This window comes from Bombina bombina, chromosome 4 (assembly GCF_027579735.1).
Source record: "Bombina bombina isolate aBomBom1 chromosome 4, aBomBom1.pri, whole genome shotgun sequence".
In the NCBI taxonomy this organism is placed as follows: Eukaryota; Metazoa; Chordata; class Amphibia; order Anura; family Bombinatoridae; genus Bombina; species Bombina bombina.
In genome coordinates, this window is record NC_069502.1 from 1000214898 (window position 1) to 1000238859 (window position 23962).

The window sequence follows — 23962 nt, forward strand, 5'->3', positions numbered from 1 at the left end:
AGTAGCGCTCAGGTCCGCTCGGCAGATTAGGGGTTAATAAGTGTAGGCAGGTGTCGGCGACGTTGAGGGGGGCAGATTAGGGGTTAATAAATATAATATAGGGGTCGGCGATGTTAGGGCAGCAGATTAGGGGTACATAGGGATAACGTAGGTTGCGGCGGTTTACGGAGCGGCAGATTAGGGGTTAAAAAAAATATGCAGGGGTCAGCGATAGCGGGGGCGACAGATTAGAGGTTAATAAGTGTAAGGTTAGGGGTGTTTAGACTCGGGGTTCATGTTAGAGTGTTAGGTGCAGACGTAGGAAGTGTTTCCCCATAGGAAACAATGGGGCTGCGTTAGGAGCTGAACGCTGCTTTTTTGCAGGTGTTAGGTTTTTTTCAGCTCAAACAGCCCCATTGTTTCCTATGGGAGAATCGTGCATGAGCACGTTTTTGAGGCTGGCCGCGTCCGTAAGCAACTCTGGTATCGAGAGTTGCATTTGCGGTAAAAATGCTCTACGCTCCTTTTTTGGAGCCTAACGCAGCATTTGTTTGAACTCTCGATACCAGAGTTAAATTTATGGTGCGGCCAGAAAAAAACCCGCGGAGCGTTAACAGCCCTTCTACCGCCAAACTCCAAATCTAGGCCCTAGTATGTGCAAAAAATGGGATATGTACACTTTATTTGTTAAGGTTGTGATCTTCATTTTGATGTACCTTTCTTTTTCCTCTTTCATGTGGGCCACGCTTCTGTCGCAGGCAGGTACTGTGCTGATACTTTCTCCTTGAAGAGTTTAGGGAAATACTATATCAATTTGTACCCAGCACTATGCACTCTTATTTATGCTATTCTTTTCCCAATCCAAATTTTGGGATTTTGCACAATGATTCATCATATGGCATACAATTAGTTTACATTTAGTATTTAGTTTAGACATTATTAGATTTGAGATATTCTGAATGGAAAAAAGCTGCAGATAAGGGATAATCTGAAGCACATTAGAATTGACAAAGTCATACATCAGAGGTTAAGTATGGACAATGTATGTGAGTCAGCTTCACAATGTATTTTTAGAACAGAACACAAGAGGCTACATACGCTTATTAAGCTGTTGCTATAAACATAATAGGTAATGAGGGGAGGGATACAGAACTATGTACCATTTTATTAGAGATTTTATTTACACTTTATTTTCCATTAGGGAGGATGACTTCATCTACAGACTGAAGGTGAAGAATACCAGACTGAAGGTGAAGAATACCTATGTGATCCTGTCTGTGGCATTGTCTTTCAACTGTGCTGACTTTGAAAAACATACAAAGATACGTTTGCATGGTAAGTGTACACAATTCTATGGAACAAGACTGGGGATGCAGGATACATCCTATGGTAAACAATTATTTTTACTCTTTTCTTTTAGATGTTATTTCACTATCCTCTATTTGGAAAGTGATGAATATGACACATAATGAAGATAAACTGATATTTTATTTAGAATCGACTTTTAAAGACCATATATCCAGGTTAGTTTGCACAATGCATGCTATTAAGAATCATAGGAGGAATAATGTAAAAATAGTTTATAATATATTGAATGTGTCTGACAATTTTCAACATGTCCTATTTTTTTTAAGACATTTATTTAATATACATTCTCCCTACTTTGTGCTAGAGCCGACTCAGATTGTGATCAATCAGACAAAGGGATACATTTTCTAGTTGACATTTAGGTATATTAGTTTTTGAAGGGACAGGAAATATTACATTCAATTATGTCCCTCATACAATAGAATAATTAGGATTTTTTTTATAAAAATTGGATATTAGTCATTTTGTCAAATTTTAAATGTTAATATGTAAGTCAACTCTTGATTAGACAATGTAATGTGATTAATTTAAAATTATGTATAGATAGATAGATATACATCTAGATCTCCAGTCTGAATCTGGCTTTAATCTCAAAACAAACAATACATGTTAGAGCATAGACAGAAGATGAATTTACAATTATTAGATTTAATGAATATTTGTTTATTCATGTGTTCATTAAATCACATAATTGATTTCAGATTTTAATATTTTCTTTTTTTTTCTCTTACAGATTTTCATTTTTGAAGAATTCCAAAACGAATATAGATTTATTGTTAGATTTTCTGTTTTTTTTTAACAAATAAATATCTTTACATATTATATTAATTTATTTTATTTATTTAAATACATCTTTCACACACACGCACATATATATATATATATATATATATATATATATATATATATATATATATATATATATATATATATATATATATACACACACACAGGTAGCCCTCAGTTTACGCCGGGGTTAGGTTCCAGAAGGAATGGTTGTAAATCGAAACCGTTGTAAATTGAGTTTATAATGTAAGTCAATGGGAAGTGAGGGAGTTAGGTTCCAGGCCCCTCTCAAAATTGGCATAAGTAACACCTAAAACATTATTTTTAAAGCTTTGAAATGAAGACTTTAAATGCTAAACAGCATTATAAACCTAATAAAAGAATCACACAACACAGACTTTACTTGCATTTTTCTGCAAACAGTTCTTTGTATGCATTCCAATCTGGACTGATTTATAGACAGGAAGATCTTCTTCCTTTGCTAGCTGCATGATAGCTCAGGTCTGGTTAAACTGATTAATTTCATCTTGCTTGGCTTGCATATCTTTGCTGCAACACAAGCGGATAGCTCCACCTACTGGCTATTTTAATCAATTCACTGCTTCTCAATGCTTTTCAATAGCAGTCACGACTGAAAAAAAGGTTGTTATTCTGAAACGGTGCAAATTGAACTGTTGTAAACCGAGGGCCACCTGTATATTCATTCATATTCTCTATCCAAGTAAGATAATAAGAAATACTTCCTTCTAATATTAGGGCATGTAGACAAAATATTAGTCCCATGACTGTTTGTTAAAGTATCTATTTTACAGGCACATGCCTGATATTAAATATAATACAGTGGCACTTTTATTTAACTATCAACACAGCTCAAGCACTTAATGGGTGTTAAAGTTTTGTATCTTACAAAAGTGAAGGTTGAGTTAGATAAAGCCATCTAATTTTTGGTTGTGTGATTTAGAGATGTACAAATCAAAAAATGTTTATGACGAGGCTATGTAGTATAAAGTCTACATAACAACCTTGGTCATGTTACATTTAAGAAATGTGTAGGGTGAACTTGTTAGCTTAAAGTGACAGTGTAGTTTAATTTATATAGTCACATTCTAATATTATATTTTTATAAAGTTTAACATATTCTAACAATAAATATAGCTTAGTTATTATGTTATCATTATTTGCAAGATAACATAGGTAGATTACATGATCTTTAAAGAAAACATGATAGCTAAGTTTATTTTCACATTTAGACAGAGCTAGTTATTGTATGCCATATTGATGACTTTTCAGTCTAGTGGAGTCATTTGAAGGGACAATTAACTCATAGATATTTCAACATATAATTTCTCACAGTTATCCTCTTTACCTGCTGGAGTTCATAAAATAGTTTACAAGTATTTCTGTTACCCTTCATTTTTATTTTAAAATAGTTTATTTCTCCTATGGTATCTCCACCTATTCATAATGATTTTGGCCTTAAGGCAAAGCTGAGTAAACACATCCATTATAAGATATTTAACTCCCAGTAGGGCATACAATATATAAGGCAATACAAACTAAAAATGTTTTGGTTGATTGTTTTGCAGATATAAGAAGTATGTATATGTAAACAATGGGAAAAAAAGTTAGGAGATCAGATTATCTATTCAAGCTAAGAAATATATATTTTGTTGTGTCTTCAAAATAATAATTCATAGACAAACAGGAAATATTTAATTTCATACATTATACTCTGCTACTAGTAAAATAATAAGTAATTGTAAACACATTAAGTGTTCAAAATATTAGAGTATACTGTCCCTTTAAGAGTCTGCACTGAATCATTAAAAAGCTCCATCAAAGGAGGGAGATAAGTGGACACTTTACATACAACATGCTCACGCATGTCAAATGTATATTCATATAACAGGATTGAGTATGTCAAAATGTGGAATGTGTATTAAAGGGATATTAAACCCAAAAATTCTCATTCGTGATTCAGATAGAGGATACAATTTTAAACAACTTTCAAATTTACTTCTACTATCTAATCAGTTTTATTCTCTTGGTATCATTTTTTTAAGGAGCAGCAATGCCCTAATGGTTTCTAAATGAACACATGGGTGAGCCAATCATAATCAATATATATGTAACCACCAATCAACAGCTAGAACCTTGGTTCTGTGTTGCTCCTGAGTTTGTTTAGATAAACCTTTCATCAAAGGATAACAAAAGAAGGAAGCAAATTAAATAATATAAGTAAATTGGAAAGTTTTAAAAAATTGTATTCTCTATCAGAATCACGAAAGATAAATATTGTCCCCTTAAATGTATATAACCTTTCACGGGGTATATACACTCATTGATTTAACTATATTATCAAATTTAGAGATGACTTCATATTTATTTAGAAAAATTCTAATTGAATATTTACTATTAGAATCTTTGCTATTATGTCAACTATTTAGTTTTAGTTAATAGCTTGTGACGGCTATTTCATTTGTAGTGAAAGGAAAATGCAACCATAAGTTAATCTTCCATGATTTAGACAGACATTTGAATCTAAAATAAAAATTGACTTTAATAATCACATATGGTTTATTCTCATGTTATCCGAAGTTTGCACAAACTATATGCATAGGCTTACGAGCATAAAAGCATTAATGGGAGATATCTATTTGTGGGTGTGCAACAATGCATAGTTGCAATGGTTAGCCAGATCTCTTTAGATAATTCACATATCTGCTCATTAACAATAAAGACACCGTGAAAAATAAAATTATATGTGAGTATTTCAGACAAATACATGCTCTATTTGATTTTTAGAATTAAGGAACAGAAACGTTGAATTTCCATATAGAAAATCGCTTTATTTCTCTCAAAGTAACGTTCATTATAAATACAAATGACGCATTTCACCATTTTGGAAATATAGAGTGGTATCTTTCAACACAAGATTCGCATCTATGTACAGTAAAATATATTTCACGCACTAGCACACAATCGATGTGCATTGTTTGGATTGTAAATACATTTAATAGAGTATTGTCAATATTTGAGTCACAATATTTATCGAATAAACAATAAATACATACAATGTTTACTTTTTGGAATCTCAAATATTTTAAAAGCTTTATTAAAGAACTTGATCAATATAAAACATTGAAACGTGTCAAACATTTACTAATGTGACTGGATTATATTTACTATCTTGATTAAAAATACAATCAAGTTCAAATGTCCATAAAATATATGAATATTTAACGGATTATGTATATTATATATGTGTTACATATATAAGCATACCTGTCTCATAAATTCTAATTTATTCTACATGCCAAATGTAGTAACAGCACCCCCAGGAGGTATGTGTATGGAAGTTACAAAGATATGAATCCATTTAACATTAAGTAACGGCCAATCAGAGTTTATCACACAAACATAACTTGAGTCAGTATGGCCTCACAGACATGCTTACAAAATGACAGTATTTTATCCAATCAGATTTACAGATACCATGTCACATGGTATAGCTCATGTTTACTTCCCCATATAAAAGTCCTTTACACATTGCCATTTTTGTCAGTTCTCTAATGCCTGCTGATGTGTGTATATATATATATATATATATATATATATAATATTTAGAAATAAAAAAAATTGGCAGGCATGACGTCTCCCAGGTTCACACGGGCGGAAAGTACTGCACTGGTCCACGCGGTAGAGGAGTTTTATCCACAGCTGTTTGGGACTAAGAAGAGGTCGACAAAGCCGTCAATTAGGAAGGCCCTCTGGGTGTCTATAACCGTTTCTGTGAATTTGGTGAAAGACGTCCAGAGGACCTTGGATCAAATTATGCGGAGATTCAGGGATATGAGGTTGCGGCTTTGCAATAAAGTCCACCTCATGAGGGAGTGGGCAAAAGCCCGTTGGAGAGGTGGAAATCAGGATCCACCCCCGCTGAAACTTTTCCTACAACCTTATGAGGAGACTTTATACAACCTCCTCAATCTCCGTTTCCCCCGCAGATTTGCTTCCCCGCGCTCATTGGCCCCTTCACAGTCCACAGCTGCTGGCTCTGAAACTCCCGTCCCGGAGGCCAGTGCAGCTCCAATCGGTGACCTGGGAGAAGGAAATACAGAGGCTGAACCAGGTAAATATCATGCTTCATATAATATATTAATATTTGAGTATATATTTAAGCAATGTGTATATAGCCATATATTCAACCTATATAGATCTCCCAACAGACGTTACATTTGATGGTAGACATCTGAATTTAAATTCGTCACACATTAAATAGGACTAATGCTTGTTCTTGCGCTATCCCAAATATGCGTCACAGAGCTCAAATGGAATTGCGCATCCGTGAAATCCCTATCCTCCGCCATTTCATACATTGAATATGGATTCATACAAAAGTTCGAAATATTATTTTTTATCATTCAATCTTTACAATGATCCTATTGAAATATCGTTATACACACAATTGTAAATATTTTCTAAAGATTTACAAATTTTACTCATCACACTACTAGATCCCAATCAATTCCTAATCATGGATGCGCAATTATGCTTTTAATTATTGCGCAATGCTCATGGAAGATATAATTGCGCAGAGATGTGAATGGGTTTGCTTAAACAGTGGCATTACTTTAGACATGCTTGTCAAATGTATACATTAATTAGTATAAATGTGAAAAATACAGTATCCTGGTTTGCAATCTTATAAATTCCAAAATCTATACTAGCAATATAAAAAGAAAAAATGTCCGCTCAATGTCTAACAATTGATGACAATGCAAGAAGACATCAAATGACTTAAAGCAACAGTCAACAACATAATAGCTTGTTTGTGAAGATTGTTTGTGTCAAAGTTCTGAGTTGTATTAATGATATCCAATCCCAATTTAATATTTTACAGAGATGGATGTTGGTGCTGGACCCTCAAGTTCGGGTTTGTTCCAGTCTGGTATGTCTCATTATCCTTAACTTTTGGCTTGCATATTTGGACATAACATTGCTTAATCAATTCACATTGATCTATATTAACATGGATCCTCTAATTCGATTTCAAGTGTATTTAAAAAGAAGAATCACGATTCAGACATCGAATTCCATTGTAATCCAAATCACAATTTATTAGTATTTCTTCATTCTCTTACTATCTTTATTTTAAAATCGGGAATGTAAATCTTAGCACCCAGCACATTTTAGGTTCAGTACCATGAATAGCGCATGCTTATTGGAGGCTGAAATTTAACCACCAATAAGCAAGCATAACCCAGGTTCATAACCAAAAATGGGACGGCTCCTATGCATCACATTGCTGCTTTCAAAATGAAGATAGCAAGAGAACGAAGACAAATTAATAATAGGAGTAAATTAGAAAGTTGTTTAAAATTGCATGCTCTGTCTGAATCATGAAAGAAAATATTTGGGTTTAGTGTCCCTTTAAGAGAGAAGGATAATTAAATATTCATGATGATAGGAGGAAATTATATATATTTTTTTGAAATTACATGCTCTCTACGATTCATTACATCAACATATAGAATAGACAATTCCTTTAGAGTGACGTTCACAAATATTGGTATTGAATTTATCAATAGATAAACAATAGCTTCATTAATCATTACACTGTTTTTATGAAACAATACTGTGATTGAAATCACATCTTTCACTCTTGGACTACCTTTATATATATATATATATATATATATATATATATATATATTTATATATATATATATATATATATATATAAGCAAATTCTAACAGCACCATGATGACATTGTTTAAAATATATCTTATGTCTTGCATTGTTATCAATATGTGTTGTGTCAGAAACCAGATTACTGTACATTGCACAAATGTATATATGTGCCACATGTATTATGCTCTAGTTGTTACCAGTTGTTATTCAAAGTGTTGTCTGTCTGGATTATTTTACAAAGAGGGACCAATAGTTAATTGTAGATATGCCATAGATGAATATGATATGAATTGGCTGTCTAATATTTTAAGAAATCAGACATATGTGAAAGACATAATTTTCTTTCCACTCACCTTGATGAACTAATGAATTTATTTTTCATATTAGTGGTCTAGTCTTCACATTTCAAAAGATATTATTTCTAATAGTTGTTTAGAATAATGTTATTTTGGAATACCAAATATGTATATTTAAAGTTGATGTACAAATTGTGTTACATAATATTTATTCATATCATTAATAGATCTAGTTATTGTGACAGACTCGGAGGGATCCAGCACTGATACAGACCTGCCTTTGCAGGCTTCTGGTAAGTCCATTGACTAATTCATATGTCATTAAAGGTGTCTTTTCTCCTACATTGGTGTGTCCGGTCCACGGCTTCATCCTTACTTGTGGGATATTCTCTTCCCCTACAGGAAATGGCAAAGAGAGCACACAGCAAGAGCTGTCCATATAGCCCCCCCTCTGGCTCCGCCCCCCAGTCATTCTCTTTGCCGCTCTGAACAAGTAGCATCTTCACGGGGATGGTAAAGAGTATGTGGTCTGGTAAGAGGAGAGGGTGTAGTGTGTTTAAACTGGTAAATTGAACAAATAGCTCCGGTTTGCTCATTTAAGGGTTTAGAGACTTGAAATTTGGTGTGCAATACTTTTAAAGCATTAAGACACTGGGGTGTAAATTTTGTAAAGATCAGATATTTCCTTCATAGTTTTTCAAACATTCAGAAATAAAGTGTGCTCTTTTTATTATTTAAAGAGACAGTAATGGTTTTGCTTAAAAACGTTTTTATTGCATTAATAGCCTGCCAAATTCTGTCTAACATGTCTGTACCTTCAGATAGCATATGTTCTGTGTGTATGGAGGCCAAGGTGGTTCCCCCTTTAAATGTATGTGCAAATTTTGCCATGGCGTCCAAACAAAGTAAGGACAGTACTGTCACATTTAATAAGGTTGCCCAAGATGATTCTTCAAATGAAAGTAGTGGGGATAGCTCATCATCCTCTCCTTCTGTGTCAACACCAGTTTTGCGCAGGCGATACCTAGTACATCTAGCGCGCCAATGCTTGTTACTATGCAGCAATTAACTGCAGTAATGGATAATTCTATAGCAAATCTTTTATCCAAACTGCCAGCATTTCCCAGAAAGCGTGATTGCTCAGTTTTAAATACAGAGGATGAGCAAGTTAACGCTGACGATAATTGATCTGTTATACCCTCACATCAATCTGAATTGGCAGTGAGGGAGGGTCTGTCTGAGGGAGAAATTTCTGATTCAGGAAAAGTTTCTCAGCAGGCAGAACCTGATATCCTGGCATTTAAATTTAAGTTAGAACATCTCTGCGCCCTGCTTAAGGAGGTGCTAACTACTCTCGATGATTGTGACTCTTTGGTGATTCTAGAGAAGTTGTGCAAAATGGACAAATTCTTAGAGATCCCTGTGCACGCTGATGCCTTTCCGATAACCAAGAAGGTGGCGGACATAGTGACTAAGGAGTGGGAGAAGCCAGGTATATCTTTTGTTCCACCTCCTATATTTAAGAAAATGTTCCCCATTGTCGACCCCAGAAGGGACACATGGCAAACGGTCCCTAAGGTTGAGGGGGCAGTTTCAACGTTACCCAAGCGCACAACTATTCCTATTGAGGACAGTTGCGCTTTCAAAGATCCTATGGATAAAAAATTGGAAGGATTGCTTAAAAAGATATTTGTTCAGCAAGGTTTCCTTCTTCAACCAATTTCGTGCATTATTCCTGTCACCACGGCAGCGTCTTTTTGGTTCGAGGAACTAGAAAATTTGCTCCAAAAGGAGACTCCATATGATGAAGTCATGGACAGAATTCACGCACTAAAGTTGGCTAATTCCTTTATTTTGGATGCTGCTTTTCAATTGGCTAAGTTAGCGGCGAAAAATTCAGGTTTTGCAATAGTGGCGCGCAGAGTGCTTTGGCTAAAATCTGGGTCGGCGGATGTGTCATCCAAAACAAAATTGCTTAATATTCCTTTCAAGGGTAAGACCCTTTTCGGGCCGGAATTGAAGGAGATTATTTCAGACATCACTGGGGGAAAGGGCCATGCCCTCCCACAGGATAGGCCTTTCAAGGCTAAGAACAAATCTAATTTTCGTTCCTTTCGCAATTTCAGGAACGGACCGACTCCTAACTCTGCAGCCTCTAGACAAGAAGGTAACACTTCCCAGCCTAAACCAGCATGGAAACCATTGCAAGGCTGGAACAAGGGTAAACAGGCCAAGAAGCCTGCTGCTTGCTACCAAGACAGCATGAAGGGGTAGCCCCCGATCCGGGACCGGATCTAGTAGGGGGCAGACTTTCTCTCTTTGCTCAGGCTTGGGCAAGAGATGTTCCGGATCCCTGGTCACTAGAAATAGTCTCTCAGGGGTATCTTCTAGAGTTCAAGGAACTTCCTCTAAGGGGAAGGTTCCACATATCTCGCTTATCTTCAGACCAGATAAAGAGACAGGCATTCTTACATTGCGTAGGAGACCTATTAAAGATGGGAGTGATACACCCAGTTCCAACAGCGGAACAAGGTCTGGGTTTTTACTCAAACCTGTTTGTAGTTCCCAAAAAAGAGGGAACTTTCAGGCCAATTCTGTATCTAAAAATTCTAAACAAATTCCTCAGAGTTCCATCATTCAAAATGGAAACCATTCGGACGATTTTACCAACAATCCAGGAGGGTCAATATATGACTACCGTTGACTTAAAGGATGCGTACCTGCATATTCCTATCCACAAAGATCATCATCAGTTCCTGAGGTTTGCCTTTCTGGACAAACATTACCAGTTCGTGGCTCTTCCATTCGGTTTAGCCACTGCTCCCAGAATTTTCACAAAGGTGCTAGGGTCCCTTCTAGCGGTTCTAAGGCCGAGGGGCATTGCAGTAGCACCTTACCTAGACGACATTCTAATCCAAGCGTCGTCCCTTTCCAAAGCAAGGGCTCATACAGACATTGTTTTAGCCTTTCTCAGGTCTCACGGGTGGAAGGTGAACGTAGAAAAGAGTTCCCTGTCCCCGTCCACAAGGGTTCCCTTTCTGGGAACAATAATAGATTCTGTAGAAATGAAGATTTTCCTGACAGAGTTCAGAAAATTAAAGCTTCTAAATGCTTGTCAAGTTCTTCAATCTATTCCTCAGCCTTCCATAGCTCAGTGCATGGAAGTAATAGGATTAATGGTTGCAGCAATGGACGTGGTTCCTTTTGCTCGAATTCATCTAAGACCATTACAACTGTGCATGATCAAACAGTGGAATGGGGATTATGCAGACTTGTCTCCCCAGATTCAAGTAGACCAGGTAACCAGAGACTCACTCCGCTGGTGGTTGACCCAGGATCACCTGTCTAGGGAATGAGTTTCCGCAGACCAGAGTGGGTCATCGTCACGACCGACGCCAGTCTCTTAGGCTGGGGCACGGTCTGGGACTCCCTGAAAGCTCAGGGTCTATGGTCTCGGGAAGAGTCTCTTCTCCCGATAAACATTTTGGAACTGAGAGCGATACTCAATGCGCTCCTGGCTTGGCCTCAACTAGCGAAGGCCAGATTCATAAGATTTCAGTCGGACAACATGACGACTGTAGCGTACATCAATCATCAGGGGGGAACAAAGAGTTCCTTGGCGATGAGAGAGGTATCCAAGATCATCAAATGGGCAGAGGATCACTCCTGCCACCTATCTGCAATTCACATTTCAGGAGTAGACAACTGGGAGGCGGATTATTTGAGTCGTCAGACTTTCCATCCGGGGGAGTGGGAACTCCACCCGGAGGTCTTTGCCCAGTTAACGCAACTATGGGGCACTCCAGATATGGATCTGATGGCGTCTCGTCAGAACTCCAAGGTTCCTCGATACGGGTCCAGATCCAGGGATCCCAAGGCGACACTAGTGGATGCATTAGTGGCGCCTTGGTCGTTGAATCTAGCTTATGTTTTTCCACCGTTCCCTCTCCTTCCCAGACTTGTAGCCAGGATCAAACAGGAGAAGGCCTCAGTGATTCTAATAGCTCCTGCATGGCCACGCAGGACTTGGTATGCAGACCTGGTGAATATGTCATCGGTTCCACCATGGAAGCTACCTTTGAGACAGGATCTTCTAGTACAAGGTCCATTCGAACATCCAAATCTAGTCTCTCTGCAACTCACTGCTTGGAAATTGAATGCTTGATTCTATCTAAGCGTGGGTTTTCAGATTCAGTTATAGATACTCTGGTTCAAGCCAGAAAACCTGTAACTAGGAAAATTTACCATAAGATATGGCAAAAATATATCCGTTGGTGTGAATCCAAGGGATTCTCTTGGAGTAAGATTAAAATTCCTAGGATACTTTCCTTTCTCCAAGAGGGTTTGGATAAAGGTTTGTCAGCTAGTTCTTTAAAAGGACAGATATCTGCTCTGTCTGTTTTGTTACACAAACGTCTGGCAGCCGTGCCAGATGTACAGGCGTTTGTACAAGCGTTAGTTAGAATCAAGCCTGTTTACAAACCCATGACTCCTCCTTGGAGTCTAAATTTAGTTCTTTCAGTTCTTCAGGGGGTTCCGTTTGAACCCATGCATTCCATAGATATTAAGTTACTATCTTGGAAAGTTCTGTTTTTGGTTGCTATTTCTTCTGCTAGAAGAGTTTCTGAATTATCTGCTTTGCAGTGTACTTCTCCCTATCTGGTATTCCATACAGATAAGGTAGTTTTACGTACCAAGCCTGGTTTTCTTCCAAAGGTGGTTTCCAACAGGAATATTAACCAGGAAATAGTTGTTCCTTCTCTGTGTCCGAATCCAGTTTCGAAGAAAGAATGTTTGTTACACAACCTAGATGTGGTCCGTGCTTTAAAATTCTATTTAGAAGCAACAAAGGATTTCAGACAGACATCATCCTTGTTTGTCGTTTATTCTGGTAAGAGGAGAGGGCAGAAAGCTACTGCTACCTCTCTTTCCTTTTGGCTGAAAAGCATCATCCGATTGGCTTATGAGACTGCCGGACGGCAGCCTCCTGAACGAATTACAGCTCACTCTACTAGAGCTGTGGCTTCCACATGGGCCTTCAAGAACGAGGCTTCTGTTGATCAGATCTGTAAGGCAGCGACTTGGTCTTCTCTGCATACTTTTGCCAAATTTTACAAATTCGATACTTATGCTTCTTCAGAGGCTGTTTTTGGGAGAAAGATTTTGCAAGCCGTGGTGCCTTCCGTTTAGGTAACCTGACTTGCTCCCTTCCTTCATCCGTGTCCTAAAGCTTTGGTATTGGTTCCCACAAGTAAGGATGAAGCCATGGACCGGACACACCAATGTAGGAGAAAACAGAATTTATGTTTACCTGATAAATTTCTTTCTCCTATGGTGTGTCCGGTCCATGGCCCGCCCTGGCTTTTAGTCAGGTTTGAAAATTTTTATTCCATACACTACAGTCACCACGGCACCCTATAGTTTCTCCTTTTTCTCCTAACCGTCGGTCGAATGACTGGGGGCGGAGCCAGAGGGGGGGGCTATATGGACAGCTCTTGCTGTGTGCTCTCTTTGCCATTTCCTGTAGGGGAAGAGAATATCCCACAAGTAAGGATGAAGCCGTGGACCGGACAACACCGTAGGAGAAAGAAATTTATCAGGTAAACATAAATTCTGTTTTTCCAAAATATTCTGATCATGATTATGATGAATCATTCCATTTAAATAAAACTTATAATGTATTCCTCTAATTATATTTATTTTTTATTTTTTGTTATTTGAATATTAAGATCTCAAAGCTTCTTAGTCTACACCTTTGTGCTTCAGAACATGACTAGCACATGTTGATATTTTGTATAAATGTAGACAATCATCACCAAGCGATACACACATGAGAACTATTAAATTTTCCATGTACTATGCTTTTTTCCTGATTTTCAAAATACAGACAGACAATCTCATTTAATTATTAATCATTGATAATTATATATTTAATTTAATTTGCATGCTGCATCAAAATTATGATATTACTAACTTTGGTTCAGTATCTCTTTAATGCAACATTGATGTGTGTCCTTGAGCACCAGTAACACATGTTATAATATTTGTTTTTAACGTGTACACAATATATTATGTTTTACAGAGATTGATGTTACATGTGTGATGTAGGAGGAAGTGGCTCCCTCTGAGTCTAATGGTACGTCAAATATATATAACATGTATCTAACATGTATTACAGATTACAAATCATACTCTTGAAGAAAAATAAAGTCTATAGCTTTGTCCCTTTAAAATATATTATACCATTATTTTTTTTAATACACTACTGCCCCCTTTCTATATCATGCAGCATGAACATATGTTTTTTATGTATTTTCCTATTTATGTATGAATTGTCATGAATGACATCATGATGTCACATGCATATTACATCCAAACCCCCAATAATCATCTTCTGATTGTACAGTCATTGCTATTCATCTGAGTGCATAGATGCAGACCATCTCATTATGTCATCACTGTTCTGAGCTTCTCAGCCACTTCTAAGTATACCTAAAACATAATCATGTTGAAATTCATTGATTTCATGATGTATAATATGTAAAGGGATTTGCTAATGATTTATGTGTAGTGTCCATTTCACTCAAACATTAATATTCCTCTAACCTAGAAAATGCAGTTCTGAATGTGTCTATTAATATTGGGATGACATACATTTAATCCTAATGTAAAAGAGATATTCACAAAACATACTCTGTAAAAGTAATGTTAGATAGATACCATTATATTCTTAATATTTAATATGAACAGTAGTATCTACCATGTATAAATTCTGAATAGAAATTAATTGAATCATCAAGCTTAAAATAATTATATTTAAGATTACAATCATCTTAATCTATATGTTAATGAGTGATTACCTTGTTTCAAAGGCTATGTGGAGTGGCCATTTAGATTTGATCATATTACAAACTCCTATATTACCCAATTGTTGGAGTCTCCAAAGTCAATCCACAGGCATGTGTCTAAAAGAACTCTATGGCGTTTCAATCTCAAATGCATACATGTGTTCTGATATATTATAAAAATGAGAAATATCATATTATAAAATCCTAAAGATTAGCACATAATGTTGACTTTGAAAAATATGGTTTTTAATGTATTGATCAAACGTTCCATAAAAAAATACCAGTGAACAATCACAGGCCCATTTATCAAAGGTCTTGCGGACCTGATCCGACACTGCGGATCAGGTCAGCAAGACCTCGCTAAATGCGGAGAGCAATACGCTCTCCGCATTTAACATTGCACCAGCAGCTCACAAGAGCTGCTGGTGCAACGCCGCCCCCTGCTGACTCGCGGCCAATCGGCCGCCAGCAGGGAGCTGTCAATCAACCCGATCGTATTCGATCGGGTTGATGTCTGGCGATTCCTGTCCGCCTGTTCAGAGCAGGCGGACAGGGTTATGGAGCAGCGGTCTTTTGACCGCTGCTTCATAAGTTGTGTTTCTGGCGAGTCTGAAGACTCGCCAGAAACACGGCCCTTCAAGCTCCATACGGAGCTTGATAAATGGGCCTGTTAGAGTTTCAAGGATCAATTAAATATGATTATTAATTATACTTGATTCAAATCAATCAATACCTTTAAACATACAGCTAGATTACAAGTTGTGCGTTAGGGTAAAAAAGCAGCGTTAACAGGTCCTAACGCTGCTTTTTTACGCCCTCTGGTATTACGAGTCTTGAAGGTTTAGGGTCACCGCACACTTCTTTGGCCTTACCGTAAAACGACTTACGTAAACTTCATAAAGTCTTTTTTTCTATGGGACTTTCATAGCGCTGTCTGTCCTGGGAGGCCAAAAAGTGAGCGGTACACCCTACCCCGTCAAGAGTCCCAACGCTTTTAAAAGTCAGTAGTAAGGAGTTTTATGGTACAACGCTGTATCATAAAACTCATAACTAAAGTGCTAAAAAGTACACTAACACCCATAAACTACCTATTAACCCCTAAACCGAGGTCCTCCTGCATCGCAAACAGTAAAATAAAATTTTTAACCCCTAATCTGCCGCTCCAGACACCACCGCCACCTACATTATATTTATGGACCCCTAATCTGCTGCCCCCAATATCGCCGACACCTACATTATATTTATTAACCCCTAATCTAACGCCCCAATGTCATCGCAACCTACCTATACTTATTTACCCCATATCTGCCGCCCCCAACGTCGCCGCCACTATAATAAACATATTAACCCCTAAACCGCCGCACTCCCGCCTCGCAAACATTAGTTAAATATTATTAACCCCTAATCTGCCGTCCCTAACATCGCCGCCACCTACCTACATTTATTAACCCCTAATCTGCCGCCCCCAACGTCGCCACCACTATACTAAATGTATTAACCCCTAAACCTAAATCTAACCCTAACACCCCCTAACTTAAATATAATTTAAATAAATCTAACTAAAAATTCCTATCATTACCTAAATAATTCCTATTTAAAACTAAATATTTACCTATAAAATAAACCCTAAGCTAGCTACAATATAACTAATAGTCACATTGTAGCTATCTTACGGCTAGATTACAAGTTGTGTGTTAGCCTTAAAAAGCAGTGTTGACTCTCCCGGAGGTTTCATGCAAGATATTCCTACTTTTTATCTTTCTGATTGGTATCCAGGAGAACCGGACATTTGTTATTTATTGAACAATACGGGTCCCCCTTGTAGCTACTGAGTTTCCTTTAGAGTTCAGTTGGACCAGTAGGTCCTTAATAATAGCTACTTATATTCTGTTGTATAAATTTTCTAAAACGAGGATTTCATTTAGCTGACTGTTACCATGCCTTATTCAGATACGGCTTTTCCAGTTAATTATGTTGTTGAAATATGATACATTATGACTGTTTTTTTTTTATTTATTTCAATTCCCATACAGTCTCATTGTAACCTTTGTAACGAGACTTCTTGTATCTGTTATATTTCTAATAATCCTCAATAAAAGAATATTTAAAAAATAAATAAATAAAAAAGCAGCTTTGAGAGGTCCCAACGCTGCTTTTTAACGCCCGCTGGTATTACGAGTCTTGCAGGTACAGGTGTACCACTCACTTTTTTGGCCAGACTTGAAAATACCGCAAATCCACTTACGTCAATTGCGTATCCTATTTTTTCAATGGGACTTGCATAGCGCCGGTATTAAAAGTCTTCCAAAAAGTGAGCGGTACACCCTCTCCTGTCGAGACTGGTACCGCATTTAAAAGTCAGTAGTTAAGAGTTTTATGGTCTAACGCCGTAGTATAAAACTCTTAACTAAAGTGCTAAAAAGTACACTAACACTCATAAACTACCTATTAACCCCTAAACCGAAGCCCCCCACATCGCAAACTCTATAATAAATATTTTAACCCCTAATCTGCCGAACCGGACATCGCCGCCACTATAATAAATATATTAACCCCTAAACCACCGCACTCCCGCCTCGCAAACATTAGTTAAATTTTATTAACCCCTAATCTGCCATCCCTAACATCGCCGCCACCTACCTACATTTATTAACCCCTAATCTGCCGCCCCCAATGTCGCCAATTAACTAAATTATTCCTATTTAAAACTAAATACTTACCTATAAAATAAAGCCTAAGATAGCTACAATATAACTAATAGTTACATTGTAGCTATCTTAGGGTTTATTTTTATTTTACAGGCAACTTTGTCTTTATTTTAACTAGGTAGAATAGTTATTAAATAGTTATTAACTATTTAATAGCTACCTAGTTAAAATAAAGACAAATTTACCTGTAAAATAAAACCTAACCCAAGTTACAATAACATCTAACACTACACTACAATAAAATTAATTCCATAAATTAACTACAATTAAATAAAATTATCTAAAATACGAAAAAAACAAACACTAAATTACAGAAAATAATAAAATAATTACACGTTTTTTTAAACTAATTACACCTAATCTAATCCCCCCTAATAAAATAAAAAAGCCCCCCCAAATAATAAAAAGCCCTACCCTATACTAAATTACAAATAGCCCTTAAAAGGGCCTTTTACGGGGCATTGCCCCAAAGTAATCAGCTCTTTTACCTGTAAAAGAAGTACAATACCCCCCCAACATTAAAACCCACCACCCACACACCCAACCCTACTCTAAAACCCACCCAATCCCCCCTTAATAAAACCTAACATTAACCCCTTGAAAATCAACCTACCGTGAGAAGTCTTCACCCAACCAGGCCGAAGTCCTCAACGAAGCAAGGCGAAGTGGTCCTCCAGACGGGCAGAAGTCTTCATCCAAGCCAGGAAGAAGAGGTCCTCCAGACAGGCAGAAGTCTTAATCCAGACGGCATCTTCTATCTTCATCCATCCGGCGCGGAGCGGGTCCATCATCAAGACATCCGACGCGGAGCATCCTTCCTGGCCGACGACTACCCGACGAATGAAGTTTCCCTTAAGTGACGTCATCCAAGATGGCGTCCCTTCAATTTCGAATGGCTGATAGAATTCTATCAGCCAATCGGAATTAAGGTAGGAAAAATCCAATTGGCTGATGCAATCAGCCAATAGGATTGAACTTCAATCCTATTGGCTGATTGGAACAGCCAATAGAATGCAAGCTCAATTGAAGTTCAATCCTATTGGCTGATTGCATCAGCAAATAGGATTTTTCCTACCTTAAATCCATCTTGGATGACGTCACTTAAAGGAACCTTCATTCGTCGGGTAGTCGTCGGCCAGGAAGGATGCTCCACGTTGGATGTCTTGAACATGGACTTGCTCCACGCCGGATGGATGAAGATGGAAGATGCCGTCAGGATAAAGACTTCTGCCCGTCTGGAGGACCTCTTCTTCCCAGCTTGGATGAAGACTTCTGCCCGTCTGGAGGACCACTTCACCCAGCTTCGTTGAGGACTTCGGCACGGGAGGGTGAAGACTTTTCAAGGTAGGGTGATCTTCAAGGGGTTAGTGTTAGGTTTTATTAAGGGGGGAATGGGTGGGTTTTAGAGTAGGATTGGGTGTGTGGGTGGTGGGTTTTAATGTTGGGGGGGTATTGTACTTTTTTTTACAGGTAAAAGAGCTGATTACTTTGGGGCAATGCCCCGCAAAAGGCCCTTTTAAGGGCTATTTATAATTTAGTATAGGGTAGGGCTTTTTATTATTTTGGGGGGCTTTTTTATTTTATTAGTGGGATTAGATTAGGTGTAATTAGTTTAAAAAACTTGTAATTATTTTATTATTTTCTGTAATTTAGTGTTTGTTTTTTCCGTACTTTAGATAATTTTATTTAATTGTAGTTAATTTAGGGAATTAATTTAATTGTAGTGTAGTGTTAGGTGTTATTGTAAGTTAGGTTAGGTTTTATTTTACAGGTAAATTTGTCTTTATTTTAACTAGGTAGCTATTAAATAGTTAATAACTATTTGATAACTATTCTACCTAGTTAAAATAAATACAAAGTTGCCTGTAAAATAAAAATAAACCCTAAAATAGCTACAATATAACTAACAGTTATCTTAGGGTTTATTTTATAGGTAAGTATTTAGTTTTAAATAGGAATAATTTAGTTAATTGTAGTAATTTTCTTTAGATTTATTTAAATTATATTTAAGTTAGGGGGGTTAGGGTTAGACTTAGGTTTAGGGGTTAAGAACTTTAATATAGTGGCGGCGACGTTGGGGGCAGCAGATTAGGGGTTAATAAGTGTAGGTAGGTGGCGGTGACATTGGGGGTGGCAGAGTAGGGGTTAATAAATAAAATGTAGGTGTCGACGATGTTGGGGGCATGCAGATTAGGGATTAATACATATAATGTAGGTGGCGGCAGTGTCCGGAGTGGCAGATTAGGGGTTAATAATATAATGTAGGTGTTGGCGATGTTGGGGGCGGCAGATTAGGGGTTAATAAGTGTAAGATTAGGGGTGTTTAGACTTGGGGTTAATTTTAGGGTGTTAGGTGTAGAAATAACTTTTATTTCCCCATAGGAATCAATGGGGCTGCGTTAGGAGCTGTACGCTGCTTTTTTGCATGTGTTAGTTTTTTTTTTTTCAGCCTGCTCTCCCCCATTGATTCCTATGGGGAAATCGTGCACGAGCACGTTCAGCCAGCTCACTGCTACCGTAAGCAGCGTTGGTATTGAGGTGAGATGTGGAGCTAAATTTTGCTCTCCGCTCACTTTTCTGCGGCTAACGCCGGATTTGTAAAATCCCGTAATACCAGCGCTGTATGTAGGTAAGCGGTGAGCATAAACTGCCCGTTAGCACCGCACCCCTGTTAACGCAAAACTTGTAATCTAGGTGTTAGGGTTTATTTTTATTTTGCAGGCAAGTTTGTATTTATTTTAACTAGGTAGAATAATTATTAAATAGTTATTAACTATTTAATAACTACCTAGTTAAAATAAATACAAAAGTACCTGTAAAATAAAACCTAACCTGTTACAATAACACCTAACACTACACTATAATTAAATAAATTAAAAACAATTAAATAAATTAAATGAGCTAAAGTACAACCCCCCCCCCACTAAATTACATAAAATAATAAACAAATGACAAGATATTTAAACTAATTACACCTAATCTAATAGCCCTATCAAAATAAAAAAGCCCCCCAAAATAAAAAAACCCTAGCCTAAACTAAACTACCAATAGCCCTTAAAAGGGCCTTTTGCGGGGCATTGCCCCAAAGTAATCAGCTCTTTTACATGTAAAAAAAAATACAAACAACCCCCCCAACAGTAAAACCCACCACCCACACCACCAACCCCCCCAAAAAATACTATCTAAAAAAACCTAAGCTCCCCATTGCCCTGAAAAGGGCATTTGGATGGGCATTGCCCTTAAAAGGGCAGTTAGCTATTTTGGGGCCCAAAGTCCCTAACCTAAAAATAAAACCCACCCAATACACCCTTAAAAAAACCTAACACTAACCCCCTGAAGATCGACTTACAGTTCTGAAGACCGGACATCCATCCTCAAGGAAGCGCCAGAAGTCTTCATCCAACCGGGCCGAAGTCCTCAACAAACCGAGAGAAGTCTTCATCCAAGCCTGGCGAAGGGGTCCTCCTGACGGGCAGAAGTCTAAGGGACCCCATCTTGGATGACGTCACTTAAAGGAACCTTCATTCGTCTTTAGTCGTTAATAATATTTAACTAATGTTTGCGAGGCGGGCGTGAGGCGGTTTAGGGGTTAATATGTTTATTATAGTGGCGGCAATGTTGGGGCAACAGATTAGGGGTTAACAAGTGTAGGTAGGTTGCCGTGACATTGGGGGCGTAAGATTAGGGGTTAATAAATATAATGTAGGTGTCGGTGATGTTGGGGGCAGCAGATTAGGGGTTCATAACTATAATGTAGGTGGCGGTGGTGTCCGGAGCGGCAGATTAGGGGTTAATAAATATAATGCCGTGTCGGCGATGTCGGGGGCGGCAAATTAGGGTTAATAAGTGTAAGATTAGGGGTGTTTAGACTCGGGTTCATATTAGGATGTTAGGTGTAAACATAAATTTTATTTCCCCATAGGAATCAATGGGGCTGCGTTACTGAGTTTTACGCAGTTTTTTTGCAGGTGTTAGACTTTTTCTCAGCCGGCTCTCCCCGTTGATTCGTATGGGGAAATCGTGCACGTACGACCAGCTCATCGCTGACATAAGCAGCGCTGGTATTGGAGTGCGGTAAGGAGCAAAATTTTGCTCAAAGCTCACTTCTTGTCTTTCAATGCCGGGTTTGTAAAAACCTGTAATACCAGCGCTGCAGGAAAGTGAGCGGTGAGAGAAAACTGCTCGTTAGCACCGCATAGCCTCTAACGCAAACCTCGTAATCTAGCCGAATGTCATTATTGTGACTTTGTATAAATATTTTATGAGAACAATACAGATTTTAAATGATCGGGAATATTGATTTCTCTCAAGATAATAATATATTTTCATATGATATATGTATTTATAAAATTATATTATATATTTCAGATGGAACTTCCACTTCTGGGCATCAGTCTCCCGCCCCTTCCCATCCTGACCTCTCTCCCGGCCCTTACCAAAAAGAAATTCCTGCCCTCCTTCGCCGCTCTCCCCTTTTTGCCCGTCCTGCTTCTAACCCACCTGCACAGCCACCAAATCCCCCAGCCCATGACTCCCTAGCTGTGCATGCTCCAACGGAGCAGGACCCGAATTCCCCACATCGCAACATCCCTCCCCCTTGCCCCATCCCTCCCCCTCGCCCCATCCCTCCCCCTCGCCCCATCCCTCCCCCTTGACCCATCCCTCCCCAACAACGCCTTTCCCCTAATCCCCACCTTCATTGTCCTGGGTGTCGGATTGTCCTTCCCAGCCACCGATGTAAGTATCATTACAAATCAACATTAGAACATACATTCTTAAAGGGACATTATACTGATCTAATTATACATAAATTGATTTCAAATTGAAAATGTTTTTTTAAAAACCTTTTCTTTATTTGATTAATGTAAATGTTTCCGATCTTCAGTTTTGGAAATCAACATCCACATTTTCAAATATCGAAATGATATTGCCTAGATGTTGGATATCTATTATGTATATCTTTCTCTATGGAGGTAAGGTGCTCACGGATTCTATCCTTGAGATTTCTGCTGGTGGAGCCTGTATATTGTTTGCCACAAATGGTACATGTTATTAAATAAATAACATATTTCGAGCAACAGTCTAACCTGTATTTTATATGATGAACGTAATTAGTTGATGTTGAAACTACCTCTGTTCCCACAGTACAATGGGAACAGACATTACAGTGTCTACCACATCTGAAGAAACCTTTTCTAGTTAGCCAGTTTTCTCTACATTGGGCTCCTTGGTTATATACATATTTTATAACTCGGCTGCCTATAGTAGGGGCTCTTCTAGAAACATATTTAACACCATTATGTAAAATATCTTTGCACTGTGGATCTAATGATAGAATACCTAAGTTGTTTTTAATGATGTTTCGTATGGTACCAAATTGATTACTGTATTGTGTAATAAAATGGATTATTTTGTGATTATTGGTATTGTTAGTTTGTGTCCTGTTTTGATATGTATTCTGTGTGTGTTTGCCTATCTAGGTTGCCTATCTCTGACCTTATTTGCATGAGTTTGTTTTTATTATAACCTCTATTTACTAGTGTGTCAATGAGTTCCATGGAATGTTTATTGTAACTAGGAGTGTCAGTGCAGATTCTCCTGATTCTTATAAACTGCCCTTTCGGGATTCCTTTTTAAAGGTAGCGAGGGTGGCATGAGTCTGCTCTCAATATGGTGTTGCTAGCAATCTGTAGAGTTCTGCAAAGATTATGGTACTCCTCCTAATCAGGAGAATATCCAAATATTCGGCTAGATTACGAGTTTTTCGTTAGAGGCTATGTGGTGCAAATGAGCAGTTTTCCCTCACCGCTCACTTACAGACAGCTTTGGTATTATGAGTTTTTACAAACCAAACAAGAAGTGAGCGTTGAGCAAAATTTTGCTCATTACCGCACTCCAATACCAGCGCTGCTTACGTTAGCGGTGAGCTGGTGTAACGTGCTTGTGCACGATTTCCCCATAGGACTCAACGGGGAGAGCCGGCTCAAAAAAAGTCTAACACCTGCAAAAAAGCAGCGTAAAGCTCCTAACGCAGCCCCATTGATTCCTATGGGTAAATAAAAGTTATGTCTACACCCTAACATGAACCCAGAGTCTAAACACCCCTAATCTTACATTTATTAACCCCTAATCTTCTGCCCCCGACATCACCGACACCTACATTATAATTATGAACCCCTAATCTGCCGCTCCGGACACCACCACCACCTACATTATAATTATGAACCCCTCCTACATTATAATTATGAACCCCTAATCTGCTGCCCCCAACATCGCCGAACC

At 37.9% G+C, this 23962-nt stretch overlaps 1 long non-coding RNA gene across 1 annotated transcript; it reads left to right on the forward strand.

Moving 5' to 3' along the window:
• Positions 1-1400: 1400 nt before the first annotated feature.
• Positions 1401-22217, forward strand: LOC128657673 (uncharacterized). The gene is made up of 5 exons (XR_008402118.1): positions 1401-1502; positions 7037-7084; positions 8352-8417; positions 14207-14260; positions 22049-22217. It is a non-coding gene; the product is annotated as an uncharacterized LOC128657673 (long non-coding RNA).
• Positions 22218-23962: the final 1745 nt, after the last annotated feature.